This window comes from Protopterus annectens, chromosome 3.part0, assembly GCF_019279795.1.
Source record: "Protopterus annectens isolate FY-2018-M chromosome 3.part0, PAN1.0, whole genome shotgun sequence".
In the NCBI taxonomy this organism is placed as follows: Eukaryota; Metazoa; Chordata; order Ceratodontiformes; family Protopteridae; genus Protopterus; species Protopterus annectens.
In genome coordinates, this window is record NC_056731.1 from 1,775,315,196 (window position 1) to 1,775,330,471 (window position 15,276).

Below are 15,276 nucleotides of genomic sequence, written 5' to 3' on the forward strand. Positions count from 1 at the left end.
CACAGTAGTCAGGAAATCCTTCTATGTGGCACACCTCATCACAAAAGGTTTCTCATCCAGGAAAAAAGAGGTCATTGTTCCCCTCTAATCGTCACTCATTAGACCCATTATAGAGTACAATGCCCCTTTTGGTATGTACCTTACAAGACATCTACAACAACTGGAAAGGCCACAGAAATACCTCACAAAGAGGATTACCGGCCTCAAACAGATGCCCTATGCAGACCGTCTCAAAAAACTGCAGCTTTACTCCGTTGCATATCGCCTACTCAGAGGCGATCTCTGCGTAACACACAAAGCTATGTCAAACCCAGAGCTTTTAGACATGCTTCACTTAAAGAAATCCCAATCCCTACGGGCTACACGCTCTAGGGACCTAAACCTTGTCACCAAAATAAACAGAACATGCTGGAGGGATAGATTTCTGTCCCAGAGTCTTCCCATACTCTGGAACAAACTACCTATCTATATCAAACAAAGCTCCTCATTAGCACTGTTCAAGAAAAATCTTGATGATTGGATGGGAGGTAGGAAATTCACCTCGGGGATCACTTCTGTGGCTGTGCTCGACAGTGGCACAGGAAAATAATTTTCTTGGGTGGCGAAAGCCAGGGTACCTTTGGCTAGGCTTATATAGGCCCTAGGGCCAATAGCCTAATGCCTACCTATGAATCTATAATCTCCTGAGTATTTCCAATACCTTCTTGTAATTCGCCATTAGTAACTATAACTTCTCCATTATTTGTGTAATAATTATTAGTTCCAATGGGTAATAATAATTGACCATTTGTTGTCATATCAGAGCTTCCCAATATAGGGGTATAAAAACCATTACTTCATTTATTGATAACCTCCTGTTCGATATTATATATCAAACTGATAGGGTACCCCCTATCAAGAAACATATTGCTCATAAAATCACATTCTGACAAGAAATCATTAAGCTGAGAGACCATCCGGGCAGCTCTAACAAACTGACCCTTGATAATCCCACGTTTGACATGCATAGGATGACTGTTAAATAATGGAGCATACTGTTCGAATAGGTGGGCTTCCTGAAAATTGGTGACATAATGTTTCCATCACCTATTTTTGTAATCAATACATCCAAATAGGAAATCATTTCTTCTTCCACTATATAGGTAAATTTCAGAAAATTAATACTTTGGTTAAGATAATCACTAAATACAGGAATATCTTCTGAGGGTCCTGTCCATGCCACAAACCGGTCATCAAGGTAACAAAGATACAAAGGGATGTGTTCAAAAAAAGAATAACAGAATAGGAAGTGTTTCTCCCACCAGACCATCACTATATTAGCAAAAAGGGGTCCAAAGCTGACCCCATTGCTACACCTTCAAGTTGTTTATGAAGTGGTGGCCCTCAAAATACATGTAATTATTTTTTAAAACTATTTCCATTAACTGAGTATAAGTATTGATGAACACCTGCTCAATACCAAAGTCAGTGTACAAGAAGTCAGAAAACCAATCCAAACCCGTACCATGGGGTATGTAACTGAAAAGGTCCTTGACCATCGATCGTGATAAAAACTCCTCCTCCCCAAAAGGAATAAGGTTTTTACATTTTTCCAAAAACTACCACGAGTCACGACATAGATGTGGGATGTTCAAGACCATATTTTTCAGTTTACTATCCAAGAACCTGGCTATATAACTAGTTTTTGACCAACCTGAATCTACTATTGGCCGAAGGGGTGGGTTAGACAGGTCCTTGTGGATTTTCGGAACTCCAGATATAACAGGAATTCTAGGGGTTTCAATAGTCATATAATTGTAATCATCAATATTGATCTGTTCCTGGGTAACCATGTCAAAAAGTTCCCAAGCAATCCTATTGTATGCTATATTGACCTCATTAAGAGAGGCCTCACTATAGGTACTACTATTTAATAATTTAAACATGTTCTGTATATAATCTTTTTGAACAATCACCATCCCTCCCCCTTTGTCTGGTTGCATAAACCCTGAGGTCAGTTTTACCTGCAAGTTCAGACAGTAAAGTTGTTTCAAGAGCAGAAAGATTATTTAAATTGGCATCTACTCAAAAATTATCCATATAGTGGTGAAAATCCATCTTGCACGCTGTTTCAAAGGATTTAAACAAATGATGTGGGTCAGGGTTAAAAGTACCCAGAATTCTACAGTCATTATTATTACTATTGTAGTCATGGTTGTCATTTCTATACAAAAATTTTAAATTCAAGTTCCTAATATACATTTTAAAATCACAAATTAACTCTCCAAGGTTACATGATTTACTAGGTACAGAATTGTACCCTTTACTAAAAGGGTCAGCATGTTGAACAATAAGGAAAAAGCCAGAGTAATTATAGATTTTAAAGTCACAAGATGAATTAGAAACAATATTTAATTTTCTTAAAACAGTCACCTCTGTTGTCTCCTATTGTTGAAAACTTGGCCGTTCCTCTGTCCTTGTTGATTCTACTCATTCCCCTGTGGATAGGGGTTCCAGTGTTGGGGCCTCCTGTTCCTGAGCCTCTCCAACCTCCCCGGCCCTGGTACATCTAAAGGGGCAACCTCCCCTTCAAAGTCAGTTGTTGCAGGTTCTCCCGAGTCCGTAGACTACCTTTGATGTTCCATATGATTCCCACGTGTAACTGGTGGTGCAGGATAAGCCTTACCTGCCTGGTAGGCATTACAGTCACATTCTGTCTTTTTTGCCTTACGATTGGCAATAACTGTTACCACACCATCGACCTGTTTAAAAATAGCATTGTACTGATGTCGGCTGCTTTCGTGCAAGCCCACCGATTGAATTTCTTAATCCAAAGCACGGATTTCAACAACCAAGCTCTCCAGGCAAGTTTTATTATGTTTAACCATGAGCTCACAACCATGCCGGTCAAAGAGGGCCAACAGTTCTTGATGAAAAAGAGAATGCTGAACCAAACCAGTTGTGAATTTACAAGTCCGAAGGCCTTTTGGGACTTGGCGAACTCTGAGACACTCATTGAAATAAGCATTCTCCTGTTGTAATTTTTTATAATCCATTAATTTGTTTTTGAACACATTTAATTTAGTATCCATAACATCAGAAACTCCCACACCAGCCTGGGATGATGGTACATTCCTGTCAAGCCAGGAATCGAGCGTTCCAAATGAACTAACGGTAACATTATTATTGACTGAAAAAGAACTTACAGTCTCAGAGAGGGAAGGGCTGGAAATTGCTCAGAGCCCAGTAAACTAGGATTGGTAGTAATACTTCCTTCCCTCAAAACAATAGGTGTTTCATTGCAATTGGTTTCCGAGCTTAGACAGTCTTTCTCCTGAGTCGGTTTAGGTAGAAGTTGCTGTACTAGGGCTGTTAGAAATTGCATGGAGTCTCATAGCTGCTTAAAACCCTCATAGGTGACACCAAGATTTCCTTTGGCCATGGTGCAAAAAACACAGGAAAAAACAAATGATACCACAAACCAAACAGTCCAAAAGGAGGCACACGAGGCTGAAAATCAGGAAATAGCACCAGAACAAACTTTATTAACCACTTGCAAGCACTTTCGTCTGATGAGCATCACCAGACTTCTTCAGACAAAATTAACCGTGTATTGTAAAACTTTTATACCCATGTAGAATAAATCAATTAATCAATTTAAAAAACAAATTACATTCAATTAAATATTTAAAGAAATACAGCCCGAAGAAGAAAAACTTCTCTTATGAACTAAGGAACACCAAGAAAATATATTCTGTTCAGCCATATTTAAAACACAGTGACATATAAAAACATGTAAAAAAAAAATATAAATGTAAATAGAATGCTTAAAGTGGCAGAATACCTTATCATGCTGATCAGGTGGAAGCCAAGCTACCCCTTCCTAAAGGAAAAGAGATCTGTCCCCAGTAGTTTTATCTGAACAGGAGTCTGACGACTGTGATGCATCTGAATATGAAGACATGCAACCCCTCTCTGCTTATGAGGATTCTGATGCAGAGGAATCCATTCCTTCAGCCTCTCCACCCAAGGACTTTTCCTTTGGGGAAACCCTTCATGCCTTCAGGAAGCATTTCCAATGGGAATGTCAGGACTACCCTCAGTCTAAAAAGAGACTCAGAGGATTCTTAGAGCTTCCACAGCACAGACCCCTGGCCATTCCCCCAGTCCTGGATGTTGTGGACAATGTTTTCCGGGAATCCAGTTTGACTCCTGACACCCTCCCTCATGCTCCTAAAAAGCCTGACAGGCATTACAGAGTCCCTGACTCTCACAAATTTCTTTTCAAAAATCCTACTGTTGACCCTGAGGTAATTTCTCAAGGGCCTAAAAAATTAAGCAATCTCTGCTAAGAACCCTACCCCCTTGGATAGCAATTCCCGAGCACTAGACAGATGGGGTAAAAAATTATACACCTCTGCTACTCTTGCTATCAGAGCACTAAATTGTCAGTTCCATATGCTAAAATTTCAGCAACATACCATGGAACTCCACAAACAGAGTGTCTTCTTTTCCTGCGTGTGCAGAATCTAAAGAGTTACAAGAGTTAATGCATTCTGCAAGTCAAATAACTAAGCACACCTTACACTGTGGTTTTGACGCCCTAGAAGCTTCTTGCAGGGCAGCAGTCACCGGTTCTGTCCTTAGAAGGCATACTTGGCTTAAGGAACAGCCCTTGCCAGACCATGTCAAATCTAAATTATTGGATGCACCCCTGCACAAAGACAACTTATTTGGCACCAAGGCAGAGGAGGTCTTAAAAAAGATGGAAGAAAAAGCTAAATTTATTCAGACAGTTAAGGATTTCCTACAGGTCCAGCCACCCAGGTTCAGCAAGCATTGCCCCTCCAAGTACTGGTCCTTTCCTGCCCCCACCAGGTCAGTTCATCCCAGATCCGGGGGAAGCAGACCCCCCAGACAGCAGCCACAGGGAATGCAGAGATCAAAGTAGTGGAGTTCCTCCACTTCAAAACCAGGGAGTTCTAAACCAACCCCTCAAGGTAAGAATTCACAATGACTCTCCTAACTCACCCCCTCCCTCTGCCCACCTGCACTTGCCCCTAGGAGGAAAACTCTCCTTCCATACAAGCACCTGGGTCACCATTACCAATGACCGCTGGGTCCTTAACATAGGCTCCCAGGGATACAAAACTTCATTCCACACTCTTCCAAACCCAAAAGGGTTCCCAGATCTACCACCAAATCAGTAGGCAGAGGCGAAAAAGCAAGTCCTTTCCCCCCTCTCCATGAGGGCAATAGAGCACGTTCCTGCAGAACAGATAGGCCAAGGTTTCTACTGCAGACTTTTTCTGGTACCCAGAAAAGAGGGCACCTGGCACCCCATCCTCGATCTATCAATTCTAAACACATTTCTGGCGATACCAAAATTCAGAATGCTCACCCTCCAGCATCTCCAACCCATGCTTACCAAGAATGCTTGGCTAGCCACCCTAGACCTAAAAGAGGCCTACCTCCACATTCCTATCAGGGAATCATGCAGGAAATATCTACGTTTCAGGGCAGGATCTCTGCACTTTCAGTTTTCTGTGCTTCCCTTTGGCTTATCTAATGCTCCCAGAGGTTTCAGAAAATGTCTGGCTCCTTCCATTGCCTTTTGCAGACAAAGGAATATCCAAATTTACCCATACTTAGACGACTGCCTAATTCAGGCAAACAGTCAGGAAAAGCTGATCAAGCACCTGGCCTTTGTAAAGTCCCTACTGACTTCCCTAGGGTACACTATCTACAAAAAGAAATCCAAACTAGTACTCACCCAAAGGATTATATTCCTGGGAGCAAGCCTAGACACAGCATCCCAGATGGCATTCATTACACCATAAAAGCAAACTTACCTGACAGCCTACTTCTCTCAACTAGCCACCAGATCCCAGTTATCTGCAAGGAAAATCCTGCAAGCTCTGGGGTTCATGGCATCTTGCATTCTACTCATTGCATGTGCCAGACTGCATATGAGGAAACTACAGTGGTACCTAAAAAGCCTTAGGTGTCAGCACTCTCAAGACCTGGAAACTCATATAAGATACCTTGCCTAATGAAAGACTTTCTTTGGTGGGCAGCAGAATGCTTCCACAACAAGGGTCTACCTTTCTCGCCCCCCCCCCCGCCGCCCAAACCCTCACCACGGACATATCAGACTATGCCTGGGGTGCACACCTGGACGGCAGGTGCATATAGGGCCAATGGAGCCCACAGCAAATCCATCTGCACATCAACCAAAAAGGGATGTTAGCTGTCCACCGCGCATTAACAGCTTTCAATCTCCTGCTCTACCCAGGGGCTCTCCTGATCAAAACAGACAACACCACTGTGATGTGGTATATCAACAAGCAGGGAGGGACTCACTCCTATCCTCTATGCAGACTGGTCATGACCCTTTGGCACACAGCCTCTGCCATGTAACTCCACCTGTTAGCACAATTCTTGCCAGGCTCTCTAAACTATCTGGCAGACCACTTAAGCAGAAATCTTCTGGGCCCGCACGAGTGGCAGCTAGACCAAAGAACCTTCAACCTGATAACTCAGGAATGGGGCACTCCGAAGGTCAACCTCTTTGCCTCCCACACCAACCATCAGCTCAGCAAGTTCTGCACCAGGAAGCATCACTGCATGGCTTGGAAAGTGGATGCCCTATCCTTCTCCTGAGTCAATCTCTCAGTCTATGCATTTCCCCCACTACCTCTCATCACCAGGGTACTGCTCAAAATAAGGGAGGAAAAACCAAGGACAATTCTGATTGCTCCAGACTGACCTTGCCAGCACTGGTACCCACTGCTGTGCAGCCTTTCCCTACTGCCACCATGGCATCTCCCTCAGACCCCAACCCTCCTGACCCAGAGGGAAGGAGAATTCAAGCATCCCCAATTGCAGACCCTCAACTTGGCAGTCTGGCTTATTCCCTGACCTCTGGTCAATCTGCCAACCTCAGCAAACATATTCTAGATGTTATACGTGAGGCTAGGCACCCTAGCACTAGAAAGTCTTATGCTGACAAATGGAGAAGGTTCTACATCTGGATTCAGGCTAAGGGAGCCGATATGGCACAGCCCTCCTTACCTCTCATCCTGGATTATCTAGCTGACCTGCTACACAGTGGTCTCTCCTTTTCCTCTATTAAAATTCATGCCTCTGCTATCTCTGTTCATTTCCACGCTCAGCACCCCCCTTTTCTCACACCCTCTGATCAAACAGTTCCTAAGAGGGGCTAGCAACCTGGGGCCATGCAGAAGAGCACCCACCCCAACTTGGGTACTAAACTTTGTGTTGGATAAGCTCACCCTGCCCCCCTTTGAACCAGCATATTCAGCAGAGTTAAAATCTCTCTCCTGCAAGACAGCTTTTCTTCTGGCCATCACTTCAGCCAGAAGAGTCTCCGAGCTACAAGCACTCATGGCTGTAGAGCTCTTCATCATCTTCCATGCTGACAGGGTGTCCCTCAGGACTAACCCATCCTTCATGCCCAAAGTGGTGTCTAGTGTGGCTCTCAACCAATCTATTCATTTGCCCACCTTTTTCCCTAACCCACAAAACAAGGGGAAATAATCCTGCACTCTCTAGATGTGCACAGACAGCTCCGATTCTATCTAGACAGGACTAAATTATTCAGAAAGACTGATCCATCACTGGTCAGCTTTGCTGAAGTGCCAGAGGGCAAAGCCATCTCCAAACAAACCATTTCCAAATGGATAGCACACTGCATCCATTTCTGTTACAAGCAACATGGAAAACTTCCCCCTAAGGGGGTCAGGACTCACTCCACCAGAACAGCCTCCACCTCAGCAACTTTCCTCAGAGGAGTCCCCACCAGGGACATCCTGGAGGCTGCCACCTGGACATCTGTTCACACTTTCATCAAGCATTACCACCTGCCTATCTTCTCCAAATCCAGGGCAGGCTTTGTCACTGCAGTCTTGCAGGGCATCCTGGCCAGCCCCTAGTCTCCTTGACTGCCTCCACCCTTTTTCCTCAGCTTTTGGAATCAACCCAAATGTGATGACTGCAAGAGTGAAACACGAAGAACTTAGTACAGTTGTGTACACTTACCATAAATGTAGATGTTCGAGTGTCTTCACTGTTGCAGTCCTGGTTTCCCTCCTTCCATCCCCCTCTTCTCTCTCTCTATCTCTGTCCTTACAAGGAACATTTTGGTATTTACTCTCTACTGGTGGGGTTCTTCCACCATTTCCTGGCTCCCACTTGGGGGCTCCTGACAGGGCAAGAAAAACTGATGCAATGGCATCAGCTGCCTTACTTTATACTACTGACGGCCTAATGTCAGTCGTGAAGTGACAGCAACTGACGCAGAAATACTAAGCATCTGGTATTCGGGCTGGCTGAGGGCTTCCCTGGCAGGGATAACCCAAATGTGATGACTGCAACAGTGAATACACTCGAACACCTACATTTATGGTAAGTGTACACAACTGTACTTTTTTGTGGCTAAATTGCACATAGATTTTAGGTTAATAGAGAAGTTAATCATCTTAAACGTTTCAAAGTTGAGTTTAGTTTAGTTTTAAGATTTCCAAGAATTTGATTAGCTTATTAATCTCTTCTGTATTATTATTTTTTATTTGTCTGATTTTCTAATTTTAACTTATCAAAATGTTCTTGTAATTCTTTATCCCATTGTTTTTTTTATTTGATAACCAATTAGTGACTCTATCAAAATGACATGCTTTTAGTGCATCCCAAAAATTTCGGAAGTATCTTCTGTATTATTAATTACTATAAAGGAAATCTTTTATTTAATAAAAAAGTCCTTAAATTCTTTTAAACAAGTTATATATGCTGGTAATCTTCTGTTTTAACATTAGTATTAGATTTCAAAAACAGCTAAGGTAATTGCATTGTGATCTGAAAGTGGGCAGGTTACTGTTTTGACTTTGCCTAGTGTATCAGTCAGGTCAGTAGAGACATAAACTCTGTCATTTCTGGATTGCGTTCCATGTCTGTGGGAATAATGGATTAAAAATAATGAATTTGGTTCTGAAAATTCATTTATGTCAATTAAGATGAAACAAATCAGTAAATTTTAACAGTGCTTTCGCAGATGCCTGTTGTGTTAGTATCACTTGGTGACAATATACAATTAATGTCTCCTGCTAGAATGATAGTGGCTTTAGAGTTTTGAATTACTTGTTCTAGATGTTGGTCCACTGTTTTAATTCCTATTCCAGGAATCCAATGCAAGTTAATACGAGTTAATATCCTCTTATTATACTCTATAATTACAGTACCAAGCATTCCTTTATCATCTTGATATGTTTCTATAACCGTAGGCATAGGCAGTGAATTTCTCCATAATATAACAAACCCCCCTTTTTTGATTATATTGTAAACTGGATAATATTTATAGAAATACAGTTAATAAATGCCATTTGTTCTACTGATCAAAAGTATACATGTAGATAATGACATTCTTTTAGTAAAGAAATGCGTAATAATCATCATGTGAACATTGACATTTGAAGGTTTGATTAGACATAAAATAGTTGCTATTGTGGACACTCGAAAAAAATATATATAATTATCATTAAATATTTGCTTTTAAAATCCCTCTTAACCCCCATGGAGTCTAACACTCCTTGCTTGAATAGTCTAACCATCCAAGCAAACACATCCATCCAATACTCTGATGAAAAAGAAAACAAACAAAAAAAATAGCCTGCTCCACTACAATCAAATATGATCCCATTAACAGTAAAATAAAGATAAACCTGTATCCTTTAAAGCATTGTTAATGTATAATAGTAGAGCAATTATTTCACATCTTAACTTATGTAAGATAAATGATTGACTTTAATAATTGGCTTAGTTTCTGGTGTCATTCCAGGGGATCCATTATCTAACAGCCTATGAAGACATGATCAACAGACCATGATGCTTTGCCAGAAATGGCCTGCATCTGTCTCCATTGGGCTTCAGGCTTCTGACAAAGGCTCTTACCTACCCCATGGTGCATTTTTTAGGCAATGCCATGAGGTCAAAACTACCAACATGACAGGTTCGTCAAAATGCAAATTATAGGTCATACTGCTAAACGCTAGGAGTCTAAACATGAAACTGCACTCATTGCAAGTATTAACCCTGGAAGATGCTGACATTTGTGCAGTCACAGAAACCTGGTTCATATCTGTGGAGAGCACCCCATCCATACCAGGTTATCCTGTCATTCTGTCATACATTCAGACCCAAAACCATGGGCAGCAAAGCAAAAGGAGGTGGAGTTTCTGTATATATTAAAGAATTACACACCTCCAGGCTGGTGAAACAGTATGACACACAGGAGACACTCCAGGTGCAGTTAACCATTGACAAGACCCCTATTCAACTCATAGCTAGCTACAGGCCCCCAACTTTGGCTCAAGCTGCCTACTCCACCTAGCTGGACCTCTTCGAATCTATCAAGACTCAACCCTTTATTCTGCTCAAGGGCGACTTTAACTATCCAACCATAGATTGGAAGAACTACTCATGCCAAAACACAAATCCTCTGAGATTCCTTGATTTCATCAATGCAAATACCTTGGACCAGCTGGTCGACACCCCTACAAGAGGTGATAATATCTTGGACTTTGTATTAACCAACATGAGTATCCACTGCAGCATCCCGAGAGTGTCATCCTCCCTGGTAAGATCCGACCACAAAGCGGTCACTTTCAAAGTTACCATCTCCCCCAACTCCCCCCCCCCCCATTGCTAGAGTCAAAAATAAAAACTTCTCCAAAGCTGATTACAACCTCCTGATGAGGGAAGGTATAAACAGCTTCACAGCCCCCTTTCCCTCCATAGGAATTGGCACAAATGTCCAAACCGACATCACAGTACTATGCGAGCATTTATATGGCTGCATGGAATCAAGAATACCCGACAAGACAAAATCCTTCTCAAGGAAGAGTAAACCTGTCTGGTGGACATCTGCAATAAATAAACTCTATAAAAAAAGGAAAAAAATTGCTGTCCAGGACCAAGAAGGAGCAGGTGCCTGATTGGAAACAATCTCTCCTTAGCCTGAGCAAGCAAATAAGGGCACTCGTGAAATCCTCCAAAGCAAATTTAGAGTCCAAACTGGCCACATCTACTAAAGGCAATCATAAGGCCGTCATCACATATATCCGCAGTCTCAAAGGAAGCACTCAGGCCTGCTCAGAACTGGTGGTCAAGGGCACCACATACACAAATACCATAGATATAGCCAACCTGCTGGCAGCTAGGTTAATTGAAAACTTCACTTCTCTGTTCCCCCATCAGTAAATCAGGACAACCCCAGTAGCAGCCCCCCTCCCCTTATCTCTAGGGAGCAAGTCATCACTGCCCTCTCAAAGGCAAAAAATACAGCCTCCATGGGACCCAATAACATCTCAGGCTACATCCTACACGACCTCCGACAGGAAATTGAGGCACCATTAGGCACCCTATTCAATCAAAGCCTGAGTACCAGCTTCATCCCAGCTGAGTGGACAGCCACTGTCATCCCTTTGCTCATTGGCAACCTCCAAACACTCGATCCCACACAGTTTGGTTATGTCAAGGGGAGGTCATGCCTGTTAAATTTGGCTGACTTCTTTGAGACAGTCACCAAAGCCATGGGCAAGGGGAAGATGGTGCACATCGCCTACCTTGACCTGGCCAAAGCCATAGGTACTATTCCCCACTCGGGTATAATAGATAAACTCTCTCAACTGGGCATCAATCCATATGCTACCAGATGGGTAGAAAACTGGCTCACTGATAGAACCCACATAGTCAAAATTGAAGAATCCAGCTCAAGCCATAGACCTGTAATGAGAGGTGTACCACAGGGATCGGTCTTGAGGCCTCTTTTGTTTGGGATATACTTTTCTGAGATACAGACCAAAAACAGTGAGCTATGGCTGACCAAGTTTGCAGATGACTGCAAGCTGGCAGGTGTCATCAATTCCCCTAGTGATGTGGACATCCTCCGAGAGGGTCTCACCAAATCAAATGATTGGTGTCCGAATCATGGCCTCAAACTCAATGCCAAAAAGTGTATCATTATCCCCTTTAGGGAGAGTGATGTCCCCACAAATTATTGCATTAATAACAAGGTCCTAAGCATGCAATCAGCTGTAAGGGATAGCGAACTGACTTTTGACTACCATATTGCCTCCGTTGTGTGGAAAGCTTTCTACATGGCCCACTTTATTAAGAAGGGTATTTCATCCAGTGATAAGGAGATCATAACATCCCTATATTCTTCCCTTATAGGACCCATTATTGAGTACAATGCCCCTTTCGGTATGTACCTCACAAAGCACATGCAGCAGCTGGAGAGACCATAGAAGTTACTCACCAGGAGATTCCAGGGCCTCAAACATCTACTCTACACATATAGGCTGAAAGCCCTGTCCCTCTACTCAGGCTCATACAGACTCCTCAGAGGTGACCTCTGTCTGGTATACAAAGCTGTGTCAGACCCCGCCTTGATGGGACTGCTGCATATCTGTAAGTCAAGCTCCACTTGAGTAACTCGCACACCCAACCTCAACCTGGTCTGTGACATCAGTAGGATTTGTTTGCAGGACAGATTTGTTTCCCACAGACTCCCCATTCTGTGGAATAGACTTGCTCTCCACGTCAAGCAGAGTACCTCATTAACGCTTTTTAAGTGCAGCCTGGATAACTGCATGGGAAACAGAAAATAACACCCATGGAATTCCACCTGCGTCTCTGCTGGATAGGGGCATTAGGTGCTGATTGTCAGAACATGGGCTAAATTCTTGGCTAGGCTTGTAAAGCCTGCAAGGCCAATTGCTTAGCAACTTCCTATGATCCTGTGATACATTCTCCAGTTTTGTGTGTTCATTAAGGTGTTAAAGTAAGATATGCTTACATCTGTTATTATTGGTTCTTATCTGTGCATAGGTTTGAAATTCATCAGCTAATACTATAAAATATGCAAGGCTGCTGCACAGCAATTTAAAATGTTTTGTTCTGTGTCTCACCATAAGACCAATGTACTTTCAGACCCTTCTTTTCCCTCTTTGTAAGATTATATTAAAGTAAATGAATAGCTGTTCTAAGGTGCTTAAACAATATTTCATTGTTTATAATCAGTGGTTTATTACTGTAAATTAAAGTCTTTTACATTAGCTCTGTCAAGTATACAGTTTATTGCTTCTTTTGCTTTATATATGAGACTTTTGAGTGTATTACCAGAATATTCATATCATGTATGTCAGGCTTCTAATAATGAAGCTCTAGACATTATATATATATATATATATATATATATATATATATATATATATATATATTCATTTTACCATTCATTGACAGCTACTATCAAACTTCAAATGCTTGCTTTCAAATATATTTACTTACAAATGTATGAAAATGTATTTCACAGTGCGTAACACTATAATTCTTTCCCTTCTTCAATGCCAGTTTGTGTGTTTAGCTGTAGTTGCAGTCAAATTTGAGCTAATGCATATTTAAAAGTTTCCACCTTTTATTCAAATGAAACTTCTAAAGCTGCCTGTCGATCAGAGTCTCTGAACATGAACAGCTCTGTTGTCTTTTTTTCTGAAGAGCAGCTCTGTTCTATTGTTTAGGTGAGAATTCCAACTGAAGTCTAGCTGTTTACTAGCAAAAGCTTTATGTGTTCTTAATGAAGTAAAAAAAGCTCAAGCGGCAGAGAGAGGGGCTTCATATCTAACTACCACAGAAAGACCTCACATAGGGACAAACCATCAATTACAACAATTTCCATATTAAATGTGAACATTTCATGTATGGACAAAGACTATTTTAAAGCTATTTAAAACTTCACAATCTCTCCACTGATAAACAGCATCAAAACACACATCCATAGCAACTGCAGTCACCCCCTGCCCTGTCCAGCACATTATAAATCATTCTATTAAATAGAACCATAATATATTGGCAAAATGTATGCACTAGGAAGACAGGTAGCTTTTAGGTTTTACTATAGCTTTTCTAATGTTACTGTAATTATGATTACATTGAGTTGCTTCCACACTTAGTGAAGATGTTTGTCATTTGTTTTAGTATACCATTTAAGTAGCAGTTTGTATGTAACACTGTTAATGTCTTTTCCGTTTTATAACAAGAAAGTATGAGATGTCACTCATAGTATGTTTCCCTTTAGTAGGTAACTGCAGTTTATATGAATTAAACAACTTTACATTCAGCTATGTGTTAAACTGCAGCCATTTTCTACTTCAAATATAAAGTATGCATTAGTTCCTGAGTAAGCAATTATGTATACAACCCTTCAGATCATATACTAGATACTAGTGTAAATGCTGTATGCTTCATTTCAGGGAAACTAATAATATTTTGTCATGACTTATTGAAAATTACTTTTAATTATCTGTAAATTAGACAAGCAAGAGAGAGAGAAAAAAATGAATTCAATTACCTTACATTAGTTGACTACTTCTTGATTTTCTGATTCCTATTTATGCTATAGTTGAGCATGTTGTCATTTCATGTTTTGCTGGTAAAGATATGTAAAGAAGTAAAACTAAACGTGTTTACCCAAAAAGAAAAAAAAAAAAGCAATCCTTGACATCCTGTTGTTTCCTTTGTAAATAAGGGAAAGGGAAAAGGAAAGCTCTTTATTTCCCTTAATTTCTTCTTTTTCTCATTTGTCTTATTTCCATCTGTGTTTTTAAGGATATAAAGGACCAGTCCATATCATCTGTTTGTTCAAAAATTTTGTTAGTTTTTAGATATGACAGTGCAAGGTCAAGATCTTGTAAGAATGTAACCCCATTAGAAAGGAAAATCTTCAGCCTGGCCAGGAACAGTAAATGTACTTTCATCTGCTTTTTCTTAAGTTCTCTTATAAGTGGAAGGAATTGTTTCCATTTAGACATCACTGTTGCTGAAGAGTCATTATCAAAACAAATAATATTTCCCTTCTGCTTAAAATGGTGACTTAGCCCAGGCAGTTTTGAGTATCAGTTTTTTATTCTGAGATGGAATAAATTTAACCATGATGGACCTTGGGGAAGTACTGGACTTTGATAAAAGATTAACCGAAGATCTGTGTGCTCATTCTGTACCAAAAGAAAGAAAGAGCTTCAGGCAAATCTAAAGTTTTAGGAAGCCAGGTAGGCAAGAAATTAACCATATTGTTACCTTCTGTTCCTTCTGGTAGGCCAAAAATGCGACTGTTGTTCCTACAGGGCCTGTTCTCAGGGTCATCTATTTTGGCTAGTAAAGAGTTGTTCTGTTTTACCAGGAATTCAGTATTATTCTCCCCTTCACTTAGTCTTCCTTCCATAT

At 41.1% G+C, this 15,276-nt stretch overlaps 1 protein-coding gene across 1 annotated transcript in view; it reads left to right on the top strand.

Annotated features, from left to right (window-relative positions):
• The window catches only part of LOC122797053 (polyamine-modulated factor 1-binding protein 1-like), a 2,450,839-nt gene that overhangs the window by 1,675,009 nt on the left and 760,554 nt on the right, over positions 1-15,276 (top strand). The window lies entirely within an intron of this gene.